Raw genomic sequence first — 17,604 nt, 5'->3', positions numbered from 1 at the left:
TTTCTCCGGTGGATTCTTACCATTTTCATCACTCAAGGTGGCTCTCTTATTTCCCCTCATTTTGATTGGTTGATATCTTTGTTTACTTTGCATTTGCTCATTTGATTGCAAACCCTAGCTCATCATTTTGGTGTGGTCAAATCAATTACTATGATCCATTTAGGTTTATGTTTGTGATTTCCTTATGTATGATGTGCTTAGAATTGCTTGTAGAAAAGTTTGTGTGCCTAGATCTAGTGCTAATCTTAATGTACATAATGGGGATTAGGTTATGCTTAAGAAAGCAATTAAAGCTAACTTACTTTAATAGCAACTTTTCGAATTGTAGGATGGCACCGTTCGTTTTCTTTGAAACTTCTGTTGAGGCGGCGGCGAACCGTGAACGCGAATTGATTGAGGAAAAGATGAACTTGTGGATCGAAGCCATTGATGCGTTGAATGCGGAGTGTAGGGCCTTTTCATATAATTATTTCAATAAAGACCGTTCCGAAAATTTTATAACAAAAAAGGAGAGGCTGATGAAGAAGCTCAAGACGGCGGAAAAAAATTGTAGGCGTGATCTTGCAATGCAAATTACATTATGTGCGACAACGGCAGAATATGCTGAGATAGACATGGGCAATCATGGTCAGGTCATTGATTGGTTAGTTCGCCAACCATTCTCGTCGGATGAGAACCGTGCATCTCGTTGGGCATGGGTCAAAGAAAGAAATGTTGTTATTTGTTGCAACCCGGGACCGTACACCGCATAGTATTGCATGAGGCTATGTAATCTTTGTCATTTGGACTGTAATGACATGTACCCTATACTTGGTCGTCGTTTGAACTAGTATGACTTGTACCCTTAACATTTGAACTCATTAAGAACTTGGTGTTGTATGTCATATCAAGTAACCGAGTGTTGTACTCTACTTAATTTTTATTTTTTTTTTATTTATGTCATCTTAAACCCGTATATTCATGCAGGATGGACAGCCGATCCATGACTATGAACATAGCGTGTGAGAAGATCATGGCGGAGCGACACCGTTGCTTGAAGAAGGAATGTGAAGCATGGTTGAAGAGTTGTGATGAGGCAAATGCGGTCATGAAGGATTTCAGCAAGTATCACTTTATCGAGGAACCTTCTGATGCTAAGGAGAAAAAAGCATTCCGAAAGCTTGTGAAGGAGAAAGAGAGGATGCTTGATCAGCTGCAAGACCAGGAATATGCTTGCAGACACGCTTTAGCAGTTGAGATTGCGTTCACTGCAAGCAAAGAAGAATTCCGTGAGATGGATTTGAGGAAACCCGGGCAGGTCATAGGATGGGCAATCAAACAAGACGTGTCAGAGAATCCCGCTCGCCGTGCTGCATGGGCTTGGTTCCGTGAAACGAATGGTGTGTTGGGTCATTGGGCAGGATCCACAGACTTTCAACTGAAGCGTAATCAAGAGCGTGACGATCAAATTGAACGTCTGATAAGTATGAGAGATATGTTACCTGTTTAGAAAATGTGCCGTTGAGCATGAGTTATTAGTTTCAAACGATGTCATCCGAACCGGGTCATGTTTTAATAAGTTTGAACATTTGTTATTCGTGAATGTAATGAACTATGTTGAGTTGAGTTATGTATGTGCTTGCGAGATGATCATTCTAATATTTGATAGAATTGGGTATATTATGCTAACATTCGACACATATGGGGCAAAACAGGGGAGAGGAGGGACCAGACCCTACCGCCACAGGCCATAACCAGGGCGCTGGCGTTTCTCGTCATAGAAACTTTGCCCCCCCTCCGCCATGGCACCTGGCGGTAGGGTCCAGCACCCTACCGCCATGGCCTGTGGCGGTAGGGCCTGGTCCTACCGCCAGCGGTTTTGGTTTCTTCGTCACAGAAACTTTGGCCCCCCTACCGCCATGCAGCCTGGCGGTAGGGTCCAGCAACCTACCGCCATGGCCTGTGGCGGTAGGGTTCTAACTCCGAAAACAGAGCACTCTGTTCTGTTATATCCCACTTTTCTTCACAGCACAATAGTTTTTCAATAAGAATCATGACAAATCCCAGAATACACTAACAAACTAAATTCATTAACAACACATTGCAAACATCTTCACACCAAATTCAATACAAATGGCAAATTCATTCACGACAAGTTGACGACACATGGCTTTTTGCCTTAGTACTACATAGTTCATGATAAATTTGGCATGGCTTCATCCGGTTACATGACGAGTCCACCGAAGGCGAAGGCTTTACTGAGTCATACGGGGCCATTTCCCCTTCCTGTCACGTGCCTTATCCTCCTCTTGTGCCTTGCGAGCTCTTGCAAGCTTTCTTGCCCTCTCCTCCTCACGAGCAAGCTTCGCTTGGCGTGCCCTCTCCTCCTCGCGTTGCCTACGCTCCATCCTCTCTTTTTGACGACGCTCTTCCTCCAAGCCTCTTTGAAACCTTTCTTCGAACAGCTGTTGGCGCCTAAAACAATCTTCTAATTGGTCCTTTTGGATATCTTTTGGCACTTCATGATCTATCCAGCTGAAGTACTTGCATAGAGGAGGCGGTGACTGCATATAAAACGGATGTTAGTGATGACACACATTTGAGAGTAACATGTTACTTCTCTAGCATACCGGTGGAAGGTCATAGGCGTTAGTTGGAAGCGCACCATTGTAAGCATAATTGGGGCAAACAAAATATCTCCTTCCTTCGGTCCATGACTTTTTTCGGTCGGTGGACTCCTTCACCTTGCAAACATCTCCACACCAAGATGGCGGAATCTTCACATCCTTGTCCTTCACCTTGTCCAAAGATGCGTCCTTCCACTTGTGTGGCATGTCTTCATGGTGAGCACACGGTGGCCTTGTCATGGAACCGGATGAAGCCATGCCCTACAACAAATAAAGATGTTAAGTCCCTAACACCCCTAACCCTAACCCTAACACCAACCCCTAACATAACCACAACCCTAGCCATAAATGCATCATAAATGCACACAACAACATCAACACCTAGGGTTTGCAATAAATTGACCAAATCAACACAAAACAAAGATCTCAACCAATCAAAAGAAGGGGGAATGAGGGAGGTACCTTGGGTGATGAAAATGCTCCGGATCCACTAATGAAATCCCAAGCAAATGGAGTGGATCTAGGGGGGTTTGTGAGGGAGAGAGAGGGGGAAGAGGAGCTGAGCACGGGGAAGAAGATGAGTGTGGAAGAAGAGTGGTGGTGGGGCCCACAAACCAGCCCCTCCCCACCTTATCCAGAACACAGGACCCTACCGCCAGAGGGTATGGTGGTAGGCTCCAGTAACCTACCGCCGTAGGGGATGGCGGTAGGCCCCTTTCCACATCAGCGGCTGCCAACGGCCGTCAGTTGCCGTCAAAGTGCCTACCGCCGTAGGCTATGGCGGTAGGACACGCAATCCTACCGCCAGGCCCTCTGGCGGTAGGCAAAAGGGTTAGATCCCGAATTTTTTCCGAACTAGGGTCAGATCTCGATTTTGTTTCCAAAAAGGGTCAAAACACGAAATTTGGCCTCGCGTTGCTGTGAAATGAGAGTCACGCTCACGCATATCATGCGCATGCTGCGGCCCATGATCACGATATAACATGGTTCATGGATGAGCGGCCTTCATGTGGACGACACTTCGCTCCTGCAGAAGCTCGGCGGGGCGTATTCCGGCGACGCGGAAACGGATCCGCCGTGACTGCAGGTTTCTTTTTTTCCGGCAGGGTTCTACGCATGGCGATTGGCAAGAGAATGCCTTGTACTCTTTTTTTTGCAAGAAAACTTCCGATCTATTCTTCTTCAATTATGGCAGTACAACGAACACCAGAAATAATAAAAATTACATCCAGATCCGTAGATCACCTAGCGACGACTACAAGCACTGAAGCGAGCCGAAGGCGCGCCGCCGTCATCGCCGCTCCCTCGTCGGAGTCGGGCACAACTTGTTGTAGTAGACAGTCGGAAAGTCGTCGTGCTAAGGCCCCATAGGACCAGCGCACCAGAACAGCAACCGTCACCGATGAAGAATAACGTAGATCGAAAGGATTCAACCCGAAGGCACGCGAACATAGACGAACAACAACCAGATCCGAGCAAATCCATCGAGGATAGATCCGCCGGAGACACACCTCCACACACCTACCAACGATGCTAGACGCACCATCGGAACGGGGGCTAGGCGGGGAGACCTTTATTCCATCTTCAGGGAGCCGCCGTCGTCTCGTTTTCCTGAGCAGGACACAAACCCAACAAAACTTGAAGAAAGAACTAACAACGAAGCCCTCCCGCCGGTCCTTTCCAAGATCCATCGTGCCCCCATGGCCCTAAGGCCACTGGAGACGAGGCGGACCTGCGGCGGCGCCGGCGAGAGGCACAAACCCTAGATTTGTTTTGGAGGAGGAGGAGGAGGCGGTTGGGGTGCGTCGCCAAAAGCGTAGAATGCCTTGTACTCCCTCCGTCGCAAAATTCTTGTCTTAAATTTGCCTAAATACTGATGTATCTAATACTAAAAAGTGACTTGACATATCCGTATTTAAACAAAACTAAAATCTAAGACAGGAATTTTGGGACGGGGGAGTATTTGGCTAGCCAAATATTGGTAATACCAAGACTTGGTAAATATTGACAATTTTATATGAGATAGGGAAGACAACTTGGTAACCAACCAATTAGTAGCCCATATTTGGCACAATGCACCAAACCAATTATCCGAGTGTCTTGAGCGGATGAAAATACTGCCTTTTCACCTTAAACGCACGTATTAGCATGGTTTGACCCATCTGAAGAAAATAATTCGGATTTGACTTTTTTTTATCATGCCAACATCCCTAGCGTTTTGTGTTGTCACGGGAAACGCCACGGTCTATGGGGACCTGGATTTTTTTTTGGCTGCTTGGCATTGGTGTCCATGTCTGGAATGAAACACCATGGATCACGGCATTTGGGCCAGGGAAAAACGCCATGAGCCACGGTGTATGGCCCAGGAGGATGAACCATACACCATGGTTTGATTCGTTGCAACACTGACTCAAGGGATGTTAGTATGATGCCTCCGGTCTGGCCTGCCAGGCCAGCCATAGGTTTTCTCATCGACCATATTTTGCCGTGCTTGAAATAAATTATGGGTTTTGGCGTCTTGGTTGTACGTTATGTGATTCTGTCACCAAGTTTTGGTGATCACAATTGAGTTTGTGGTACATTACACTGCTCTTTTTAGTTAGTTTTCTAGCGTTTGTTCATAAGTTAATTGGGTTATATAAACATACTGACCCGCAAAAAAAAATGAACATACTGGTTTGTTGATAACGGTTTAGTGCAAAAAGATCACGCCCCGTTAGGCCCCATGAAGCGAAAAAACAGTGACCACCTGATGCACAATAGAATTTGGGTGGTTCTAGCCCGTCAATGTGCTCGATGCTTATTAACTGCACTACATGAAAGATTGTGAAGATCGTTGGCTTCGTAGCGGTTTACTCCTTTTCACCTATGTTTAGCCTTCCTATTTTCACGTGGCGGGCCTGTTTGGTTATGAGCGAATGTCCGGTGGGAACCAAGTTGCCATGAGAAGTACTCCGTGGAATACCTCTTCTCGCGCACGTGGAATCTTGATTCTCTCGAGTTATACATTACATTCAGGTTGGGATCATCATAATATTTTTTCTAGTGATTGTCATAAGTTTGTTGGGTTATCTAGCGGGCCTTGTAACATCTGCTTGCATCATCGGAAAATTCAACCCAAAAGCATTGTAGGGCCAATTTTTGCATCTCTAGTTGCAACTCGAAGGTCTTGCTGACCACCAGATCCACCAAGTACCCCTTCATCTAACTGGCTCTAGCATTTACGCCCCGGTCCAACCTGGAGAGGCAATGCGCGCCGTCACGGGCTACAATGATGCATATGTCGATCAACTGCCGTTTCATGTAGTACTAGACATTTCTCTCCAGTTTAGCATGTATATACAGTCAATAACACGCCGAAAGTTTCCCTGGCATCGAAATGAAACACGAATGCACATCGCGCAAATTCAGCAAAAGATAAACTATAAGTTGCTAAAAAAATAGCAAGAAAACTCGCTTTCATATGTTACGCATAAAAAAAAACTCACTTTCATATCTGCACATGGACACGATCTAATCCTGGACAGCCCACGGATGTTCATCGTGGGCAGTGGTACGCCGAGTCCACGGAAACTCCAACTCTGGAGCGCGGGGAAACAGAGCGTCAACTAATTGCAGGCGTTTGCCGCTCTCTCTTTTCGGCGCTAATCTGAGCGGGAATGAAGGACACCCATTGACGCTAACTAATCGCGCGGTCAGCGGCGGGGCCACCAGCACCCTGACTCGCCCCGCCTGCGCGTACGCCTGGTCCACGTGCGCCGCGTCGACCCGCATCGCGCGTCCCTGGTCAGGTCCACGAGGACCCGACGTTGCGTGGTGCGCCCGGTCCGCTGTCAACGGTGCCGTCACGGGGCTGTTTTCGGGCCCGTTCGGCGCCACGAGCGAGAGAGAGGGGCGGGTGACGACGGGATTGGATCCCCTTCCCGCGGAGTGGTACTAGTCAAACGGGCGTTTGGCCCGGCGGTTTTTATGATTCGGTGGAGAGCGGCATTGCGCTGCTGTGAAACGATACGAGGAAAAGTCACGCATGTCCTGCGTGTGCTGTAATAAGCCGTGATCACCCCGTCAAAAAAAAAAAAAAACGTGATCACGGTTCATGAATTGAGTGCCTTTGAGGCTTTCACGTGGATGGCACTACTTCAGTCGTGCAAAAACCCCGTGCGGCCTAAGAGCATCTCCAGCTGCGCTTTCAATAGACCCTTCAGGCGATTTTTTCGCACCGACGCCCAAAAATCAGCGCAGTCGTATCCCCAAAAGCCAATTTTTCGCCGGCTTGGATTGAAATTGATGCCGGCGTACCAAGGCCAAACCCGGCGCGCTGGAGGGCGCCCGGAGGCGCCGGGGCGACCGATTTTGGCACGAACGCACTGCGGGCCCGTCGAGTCAGCGACACTTGTCTCGTCGTCCTCACAACGCCTCGATTTCCCGCGGGGAATCAATGGCAAGGCTGCCGCCGGTCAGCCTTCCATTGATTCCTCACGGGCGGCGCTCATGGGCGATGCGGCAACGCCCTCCCACCACGCGTACACCCCGGCGCCCGGCTATAAAAGCAATGCCTCTCCCTCGCCTCTGGCCACACCCGCCCACAGCCCCGCCGCCGAGCTCTCTACCTCTCTTCCTGCATGCAGCCACCAAGCTCTGCCTCTTTCCCCCGTGCCCTCCTCCGAGACGATGGCCGAGCGATTCCCCGGCGATGGGGCGGCGGCCAACGGCTCCGGCTGCCGCTCCCTTCATGAGTGGGAGGCGTACCTGCTCTTCGAGGCCAACATCCCGGTGCCTCCCGACATGCGCGATCGAGGGGTTGGAGGCTCAGCGCTGGCGGCGTCCCCATTCCCCCGGTGACCGACGTCGACGCGTGCCCCAACCTCTTCACCGCCGAGGTCGACTGCGTGTGGGCGTCACTGACGAACCAGCACCGGGCTCTCCCGTTGTACGCCGCCGGCAACCACGAGGCGTGGGCGGCGTACTTCCAGCACCGGCAGGCGCAGCGGATCGGTTCCACCAACGGGGCGCCGGTGGTCAAGGGCAACAAGAACAGCGAGGGGCGCCGCCTGTGGTGGGGCACCCCCGGCCGCTCGCTTCACGCCGTCCTCCAGCATGTCGAGGGCGACAACGACCCGCCCTTGACCTACCCTCCCGCCCCAGCTCGGATCGGCGACCAATGGATGTCGAGGAGGACGACGTCCTCTTCTTCCTCATCCTCCTGTTCCTCCTCGTCGTGGTCGCCGGCGCTGCTCAGCGTCAAGGCCGAGCCCGGCAAGACGCCGCTCGGCCGGCGAACACGCAACGGCGGCATCATCATCAACGATGGCGGACGCGCCTCCTCCTCGGCTCCTCCCCGCTTCGTCAGGCCGAAGACGGAGCCCGGGCTCGCCACGGTGAAGATGGAGCCGGGGCTCGCCGCGGTCAAGACGGAGCCGGGCCTCTCCAAGGAGGCGGCCATGAAGTGGGCGCGCGAGGATTGGGCGCGGATGGAGCTAGAGCGCCACTGTCGCGCCCTAGAGCAGTACTCCGCTCGGCGCCGTGGTCGCGACGAGGGAGGAGTCATCATTCTTGACGACGACGACGACGCGCCGCCACCGGTCCGCCAGGGCGACGGCGGGCAGGGGTCAAGCAGGGGCGGCTGCGTCAAGGAGGAGAAGGACGACTGCGATGGTGGTGACGGCGACGAGGACTTCGCCACGGTCAGCGCGTTCTTCCTGTAGTTTAGGCTTTTATTTTTTAAGTTCGCTATGTAAAAAACTGTTAAAGTCACCGAAGTTTATTTTTAAGTTTGCTATATTTCGTCGAAGTTTATGCCCGTTTGCCGAATTATAGCCAAACATATGTTAAATGTTTTTTTAAATCTTCTGGGTCGATCCTGGGGCCGGCGGCTGGGAACCCGATTGGCCCGAAGCCGATTTTTTTTGTCGGGTCGCCCCAGGCGGCGAATTTTCGAGCCCCCTGGGGGGCCAACGGCTGGAGATTCTCTAAGGCTAACTCCAGCGCGTGACCCCATCCTGTCCGGGTGCACCCGTTTGGGGAAAAACGGACAAAGCATGCGCAAACGGATTTTTGTCCGTTTTATGTTCGCTTTCGACCCATCCCGGCCTAAGTTTGGGTCGCTTTTGGGGTGAAACGGACAACGCGCAGACGAGCAGGACGCGCACGCTTGTCCTTCCCTGGCCCGCCCGTCGGTGGCACAAAGCACCACCCTGGCGCCCCATTTCGCGTCATTTTCCCTCAAATCCTCCCACATCCCGCCCACCACCCTTCCCGTCCATGACCGACACCCCACTGAATTCCGGCGGCCAGGCCATCGACGCGCCCGGAAAGGTGAAGAAGAAGGCGGCCAAGGGTCCGAGGAAGCCATGGTCGGAATGCACGCAGGCGGAGCTCGCAAAGATGGATGCGGGATCGGCGAAGAGGAGGAACCGGAAGGCGGTCGTCAAGGGCAAGAACGCCGCGGCCAAGTTTGCCGTCAAGCGCGATGCGGTGGAGGCCACACGGCGCAAGGCTGAGGTCGACAAGAAGAAGGACATCGTCAACAAAGCGCACACACTTCTCATGCTTGGGATTTGCCGTCCGGTGGGTTTTTCTGCAGCGGCCATCGGCCCGGCGAGCACAGGCTCGTTGGTCGCCAGGCCTCCGCACTACCCCTCGCCGACATCGCGGACCACACCTTTGTCGCCCAGTTTTCCTTCGTCGAGGCACAATAGCCAGACCCGTTTTTCGGGGTCGCCGACGTTGGCGTGATCGCGCCGTCCACCCCGCGCCCCTCGGCCGTCATCGACCTCAACGTCACGCCGAGGTCCAGCAGCAGCGGGCGGTCGTCCGTCGAGATGCAAAGAAAGCAAGCGCGGCCGCCATCTACGGGCACCGTGCCATCGCCCCACGTCCTGTTCGGCGAAATGCCAACACCAACGCCAACGGCCGACGACCCCTTCTACAACCAGTTCATGGAGAATGTCATCTTTGAGGGTGGGCATGGCGGTGCCTATGATCCCGACGAGACCCAAAGTCAGGATGGTTGCGCCCAGTACGTTGCCGATGAAGAGGCCCACGACCATGCTGACTACGACCATGGTGATTCGTGCCATGAAGATGATGACATCTATTGCGAAGGTGATGGTGATGAAGAAGAAGGCATTGATATTGGGGGCGAGCCATTGTTCATCGATGAGCTCACCCAAAGAGCGGAAGCACAAAGAGGAAGAAGAGCATTTGTACGGGTTCATACTCACAAGAAGAGGACAAGTTGATTTGCCAAAGTTGGATTGAGATTAGTCAAGATCCGAGGACCAGTGCGCAACAAAAGGGACTTGTTTTTTGGACAAGAGTTAACAAAACATTCCATGAAAGAAAGTTATTTGCGCCTTACCAATTTACGAGCGACCATGGCATCACCTTGATTCAAAAGAGGTGGTTGTTCATTCAACAAGAATGCAACAAGTATTGTGCCGCACTTGAGAGCATTGAAGCACGGCCAGTGAGTGGTCTCGGCATTGGGAACATGGTATGCTATCCTGATCCTAGTTCTTTTGTTGCTACAGCCACGAGACTTCGGCCTTCTATATGTTTGCATGTTCAATTGTTGTTGGTCGTGTAGGCATTTCAATCTTTGGAAGCATTCAAGGCCCGACACAATGACAAGCCATTCACTCTTATGCATTGTTGGATAATCATCAACAATTGCCCTAAGATCAAAGATCAATACCGTGAACTTCAAAGGAAGAGAGGCAAGAAGATGGCCGCGTTCGCCGGAGGTGGAGATGGTGAGGCGTTGAAGAGGCCGAGGGACAAGACCAACTCCAAAGTGGACGACATACGTGATGCATCATCCATGGCCTTGCATGAGACTTTACATGGCATGGTGTCTCAAAAGGATGTGAGGGACGAGAAAAAGCGACAAAGCAAGGACGAGCAAATGAAGCAATACCTAGAGCTTCAAAGGAAGAAGCTTGAGATGGAGGAGGCGGCCAAGAAGAGGAATATCGACATGGAGGAGGCGTCCCGACAAAGGCAGCTCGACATCGAGGCCGCCAATGTCACGGCCAGGTAGAGGCAGCTCGACATCGAGGCCACCAACGCCACAACCAAAGCAAAGGAGGTGGCCCTAGTGATCATGAGCATGGATTTGACCAAGATGAGCGAGAAGACGAGGAGCTGGTTCGAGGCCAGGCAGAAGGAGGTGTTCGACACCGACAGCCTGAACTAGGTCGTCTATTCGGCCATGGCCGTTCTTTTGGAGGCTGGCATGGGTGCCGGCCGCTGGCTGTGTGCCGACGAGAAACCTATTCATTTTGGGGGCTGGCTGTGTTGCAGGTCGCTGGCTGTGTTGCCGGCGACAAAACTATTCATTTTGTAGGCTGGCTCTGTTGCCGAACGCTGGTTGTGTTGCCGGCGAGGACGTGTAGGGGCCGCTGGCTATGTTACCGGTGTGAACTAGGGCCGCTGGCCTGAACTAGGGCATGGTTTATTCGAAAAATTGGCGTTTGAAAAAGGATGCGGTCGGGATGCGCCCGCGCATTGGGTGCATGGCTACCGCATCCGAGAAATGGCTTTAAATAGCTTTAAATAGCTTTGAAAAAATGGATTCCGAAAGAAATTTGAATATATAGTTCATCTGATTTGTCCGAAAGAAATTTAAAATTTGAAAAAATGGATACTTAATCAGAATGATCCCGCTCTCATGATAATATGCACATGTCTTGGAGAATTTCTATTCCCCGCGTAGTTTTCTTTAATAGAATAAGATAAATAACAGCAGATGCACGAACATTTATATTCCCTGCCAGATTTTTATTTAAATATGTGAGCCTTTTTAAAATGCAACTTACGTTTTTATAATTACAAAAATAATTCGTACAATGTTTAAATATTTTGTTAGATGTCACGAATTTTTTTGTAACACATGAACAATTTTTTGTCCGAAACAACAGAGTTTAAATTGTTTTCTTACATTCTGTGGGCCGCATTCATGCTGACACGCGATATGACCACTAGATACGGCTGGATACGGAAGAAGTGACCGTACCTGCACGCATAGGCAAGTTATATGATTGCAATGACATTTTTACAACTTTTAGCACTAAATTGAATATCAAATGCAAGTTTTATGACTGCCACTGATATTACCTCTACTATATAATGTCTGCACATTTTCTGTCAACATATGTATGGATGCAGTTTTAATTGCTATATGTTGATTATGCTTGAAAATGATATGACTACTTTCAATTTTTACACATATCTAATTGATTGCATTTATGACAATGTATAGCTTTTTCACAAATCTGTGGTCTATGATATGTCTCCGTCGTATTTATATTTTTTGATTGTTTTATGTCAATATTCTACAACTTTCACATACTTTTTGCAATAATTTATATTATTTTTGGGACTAACATATTGATCCAGTACCCAGTGTCAGTTCTTGCTTTTTTTCATGTTTTTTGTTTTGCAGAAAATCCATATCAAACGAAGTCCAAATGCGATAATTTTTGAAGGAGATTTTTTTAAATATATATAATTTTTGGGAGGAAGAATCAATGCAAACGGAGGCCCGCAGCCTTCACAAGGCATCAGGGCGCCACCCCCAGGGGCGCTCGGGGTTGCCTTGTGGCCACCTCGTAAGTCGGTTGGAGTCCTTCGGCCACAGGGAAGCTTATATCGGGAAAAATATCGTGTTAAAATTTTAGCCCAATCGGAGTTACAGATCTCCAGGAATATAAGAAACGGTTTTCGGCCAGAAATAGAGACGCGGAACAAGAGAGAGAGAGAGAGAGAGAGAGAGAGAGAGAGAGAGAGAGAGAGATCCTATCTCGGAGGGCTCCTGCCCTCCGGGAGCCATGACGGCCAAGGACCAGAGGGGAAACCCTCCTCCCATCTAGGCGGGGAGGCCAATCAAGAAGAAGGAGGGAGGGGGGAGATCTCTCCCCCTCTCTCCCGGTGGCGCCGGCGCGCCCGCCGAGGGAACCATCATGACGGTGATCTACTCCAATAAAGTCGCCATCTTCATCAACACTTCCATCACCTTCCCTCATCTATATTCAGCGGTCCACTCTCCCGCAACCTGTTGTACCCCCTACTTGAACATGGTGTTTTTGTTGGGAATCGTTGCATGAAAAAAAAATCTATGCACACGTAATGATCTATCCATGGAGATGTATAGCAATGAGTGGGAGAGTGTGTATACGTACCCTAGTAGACCATAAGCGAAAGCGTTTCACAACGCGGATGATGTAGTCAAACTTTATTCGCGCTCCAACCGATCTAGTACCGAACGCACGACACCTCCGCGTTCTGCACACGTTCAGCTCGGGGACGTCCTACGCCTTCTTGATCCAACAAGACGACGAGGTAGTAGATGAGTTTCGACAGCACGACGGCGTGGTGACAGTGATGGTGATGTGATCTCCGCAGGGCTTTGCCTAAGCACTACGAAAATATGACCGAGGGAGTAAACGGTGGACGGGGCGCCGCACATGGCTAAGACAATGTTGTGTCCTTGTGTGGCATCCCCTCCCCACATATATATAGGTGGGAGGGGAGGAGGCAGCCCCTAAGGCGCCCCAAAAGACCTGGCGGCAGCCCTAGGGCTGTTGCCTTGCCCTGCGCCCCCTTTCCTTATTTGGACATGAGGGGGAAAGGAAAGGGAGATGGCTGCCTTAGGGCGCCTCCCCTTTCCTTCCCTCCCTCCTTTTGATACGGGGCTAAAATGGTGTAGGCCCATCTTTCACGATTGGAGTGGGATCCCTCGAAGAACACGAAGAACACGGGGAAGAACGAGGAGAAATCACAAGGGGAAAACACTCAAGAACAAGTCCAATCACACATCCACTAGACAATCAAACACACAAGATCCACAAAGGTACATGAACAACAAAAGCAAAGATACAAGGTAAAGTTTATCTCCATGAGGAGGTCTTGAAGGGGGTCCGCCGTGAGGGGGTCTTGATGATATCCCGCGGGATCTTCTCCTAGATGGAGGTCTTAGCCTCCAATGGAGTAGTGGTCTCTCTCTCAAGAGTAGAGATAGGTAGGAGCAAGGCTCACATACAAATGAGCTATCACTTTGCTAACCCTAAATAGATGAAGGGGATGGAGTATATATAGGCTAGTCCACGAAGGGGTAAGTGAGGAGGGGATACATGGGCCTCTGGCCCGTCTCTGTGCGCAGGCAGGCGCCGGATGTCCGGGCTGGGGCCCGGATGTCCGGGCTCTCGTGAGACGCCGGATGTCCGGGGCGGTTGACAGGATGTCCGGCCTGAAGTGGCCAAGCTACTGGATAGGGGCGCCAGATTTCCGGGGGAGAGCGCCGGATGTCCGGTGGTTGCCGAGGCGCCGGATGTCCGGGCACACGGGCCGGATGTCCGACCGCTGATGCTTCGGCCGTCTTGTTGGTGCAGCTCCTGGGAGGCTACACAGGCGCCGGATGTCCGGCCTCTGGCCCGGATGTAAGGCCGCTGTAGCTTCAGTAGCTCCGTCTTCTTCCCTCGTCGCTTCCAGGCTTCCCTCGCGGATGGTGTAGTTGTTCCTTGGCGCTCGCACTCCTCCTCGACATCCGTGAAGCTTCGACAATACCTATGCATGCACACGGGAGAAGTGTCAAGTAGTATACCATCCTCGAAGGGGTCAAGTGAGCACGTGTAAAGGAGAAGATTCACCTTTATGTATGAGAAGTAGAGGTCGCACGTGTCACTTGCCAAATGGACTCTTGACATGGTGATAACCATAGGATGCTCCGCATCATCCCCCCCCCCTTGGAAAAGATCCAACCTCGGATCGAAAACCAAATCACCATGGGAAAGAGATGGCGGTGCCGTGTTGAAGTGGTCGATCACCAAGCACTCATCGTCTAGTAGCTCAAAATGGTACTCACCAATGTCACACCGTTTTGTGATTCCTTCAAAAGGAGAAATAGAACAAACACTTGGAAAAACAAATGTGGTTAGCGGTAGTGCAAAACCTAGCATTCAAGAGGTGATTCACCAAACAAGTGTCGTCATCAAGCATAGCATAGGGTGTGACAAAGGATTGTGACATGACATGTAAGCATATGAATTGAGCAAAATCAAGGTCATCATGGAAACAAGCATGTAAATATGAGGAAGAGATGCAAATATGTGTGACAAGAGAATAAGCATCTACCTCAAGGTCATAGAAAACAAGCATCAAGCACTCAATGAAAGGTCTATGGTAGGCATAAGAAGTATTCACAACACCAAATAAAATGAAGTGTCTAAACACATGGGACAAGTGCAAGACAATCCAAGCATAACGTGCATAGGGTGTAGTGAATATAGTGTGGCACTCAACACAATAGAAAGAGCAATTGTTCATCATGTGTGAGGCAATCAAGTGAATCATGTGACAAGCAAAGGGACATGGCATATGTGAAGAAGTGACATTGTTGCAACCAAACATATGATAGTAGCAAGTAGTCCAAGAATTGGATGCAACACACAAGGTATATATGTCATGAAGCATGGAAATGTGGCAATCATGGGTGAAAGTAATATCTTGAACATGCGTGCAAATGGTGCAAGCAACACATGAAGTATGATCCACAATATTCAAGCTCAAGAAGGATCTGACCTTGAAAGCGTGTCCTTATGCATTCTTCACAATGCCGAAGTTGTAGGAAGTATGGTGTAAAAGCGAGTCGTGGTAGAATATATGAGGCTCGCTCTCAAGAGCTCGAATGGTCAACTCACGTGAAGTGGAAGTCGACACGAATTCCAAGTATCCTACACATGCACACAACAAAACAAAGAACGTATGCACATGGTAGATAAACACATCATCCATCATGATGGTTCTCATCTTTTGCACATAACCATTAGAAGCACAAGTGCATGAATAATATGATGCAACAACGGCGATATTCATGGCACTAGGTATATGGTGCAAAGAAGTAAGACAAGCATGCTTCACAAGAACTATGTCAAAATCTCAAAATATATGCGAGAATGCTATGGGTGCAGTCTCATGAGCAAGAAGAGAATCATTGTTGCACTCAATACATGGCAAATCTAGCATGAGAGAGGCAACACATGGAGATATATGACAAGAAATAGTATGAATCATGTGCAAAGCATATAGATGGTTGTCATCAACCGCATGAAATGAGCAAGTATGAGTCATTGGTGATGCAACATAAGCAAGCATAGTAATCAAGTCGTGCAAACTAGTGGAGCGAAGATGCAACACACTGGAAGAAATCATGACAATCATGTCATGTGAGCAAATAATAGGCATAGGGAATGCACATGACATATCACAAGCACGAACACAAAGCAAGATGACAGTATCATCATAGGAATGGTGCACAAAAGGAACATGGCAAGAACAAGCAATATCTCCACCAAGCTTGCAAATACACATACAAGTACTAGAATCAATCATGTGTAATGCAAAGCATGGGTCACAAATGCATGTCAAAGGCATAGGAATGAGCATATCATGCAACGTGAACATGGCAAGATGGGCAAATGATATATAATGGACAATAAGCCATAACCATGTGAGGGACATGTAGAAGAAATGCGCGAAGTGTTTGCGCGAAGATAGCGGTGGGAAAGACAATCCACGTGATCCCAATTCATCATTGCTCTCTAGAGCTCGTTTTGTCAACTCATGGGATTGTGTATACATGGGTACCTTCACCTATGTTACCTTTTTCATTCCACTCAAGTGGTGTAGGTGAGGTGGGAAAGACCAAATGGTGGTCATCTTCATCTTGATGGAACCATGTGGGGGGTGCATCATATTCCACCAGGGCCATCGTATTGTCCAAAGGGAGGACGAAGTCGTCAAGGATCGGCACGTCATCATAAATGGGACCTAGCACCAAATGAGAAGACACAATAGAGGTAGAGGTCAAGTTGTTAGAAATGCAAATGGCCTCACGAGACCTATCAACTATCTCACTCTCTCTATGTGGTGGTTCACTCACTCCCTCAAAGTAGGTGCACTCAAAGTCACATATGGTGGAGTCACTCATCTCACACAAGTGGTGGGGGTTGTGGCTCTCCTCACATGGAAAGTGGGGCAACTCATTATATATGGGGTGAGTGGTGAAGTCACTCTCACTCTCAATATGGTGGCAAAAGTCACTCAAGTCATCATACGTCGCCGTGGTCAAAGGGAAAATCCCATGCTCAACCGTCTCGTTGTCGTCGCCGTGGATGAAGGCCGAAGATGGCACAATGTCACTCTCCTTCATGACCGAAGGGAAAATTCCATGCTCGATCATCTCATCACCGTCACCGTGGATGAAGGCCGAAGATGGCACATCATCACTCTCACTTCCAAAGATGGAAGCATCATCCTTGCTCGCCACCTTGTCACTCGCCTCCAAAGCTTGGTCCTTGAGGGTCTCCGTAGTCGTACTCGTCGCCGCACCGTCTTGAAAAAGAGTCGTGGTAGACTCGGCACCATCAATGCCACAAAGAGGGGTGGTGGTGAAGTAGAACTTGGGAGCATCGTCTTGGAGCTCGTCGGGCTTGGACATCTTGGTGGTACTAGCCTCATGCTCATCGTAGAGCTTGGTCGCTGTGAAGTATGCTTGGGGTGGAGAAGCCTTGGCCCTTATGAGTTCTTGTTCCGCCTTGAGAGCACCAATGTAGTAGTCATCGAAGGACTTGTAGTTCTCGAGGAAGATAGTCTTGGAGATGTCGTTGTGCAATCCCATCATGAAGTGTAACTTCATCGAAATGGGGTCGTCCACGCCGGCTCGTTACAAGGCAATATTAATCTCCTTGAAGTACGCGTTGATGGACTTGGATCCTTGGATGGTGTTCTCCAATTGGCGTTGAAGTTGTTCCGTGTAGGTTGGAGGCACGAACTCTCACCGCAAAGCTCTCTCCGTCTTGGGCCAACTCATGTCGTAGTACTCCGAAGGTGTGTGAAACCACCATGCCGATGCATAGTCGTGGAAGTTTCTTGTGGCGCACTTCACTTGATCTTCGGGACGAACTTGATGTAGCTTGAGGTAGTCGTCCATCAAAAGCTC

The sequence above is a fragment of the Triticum aestivum genome, chromosome 6B, assembly GCF_018294505.1.
Source record: "Triticum aestivum cultivar Chinese Spring chromosome 6B, IWGSC CS RefSeq v2.1, whole genome shotgun sequence".
Taxonomy (NCBI): Eukaryota; Viridiplantae; Streptophyta; class Magnoliopsida; order Poales; family Poaceae; genus Triticum; species Triticum aestivum.
This window is presented reverse-complemented; position numbering follows the sequence as displayed.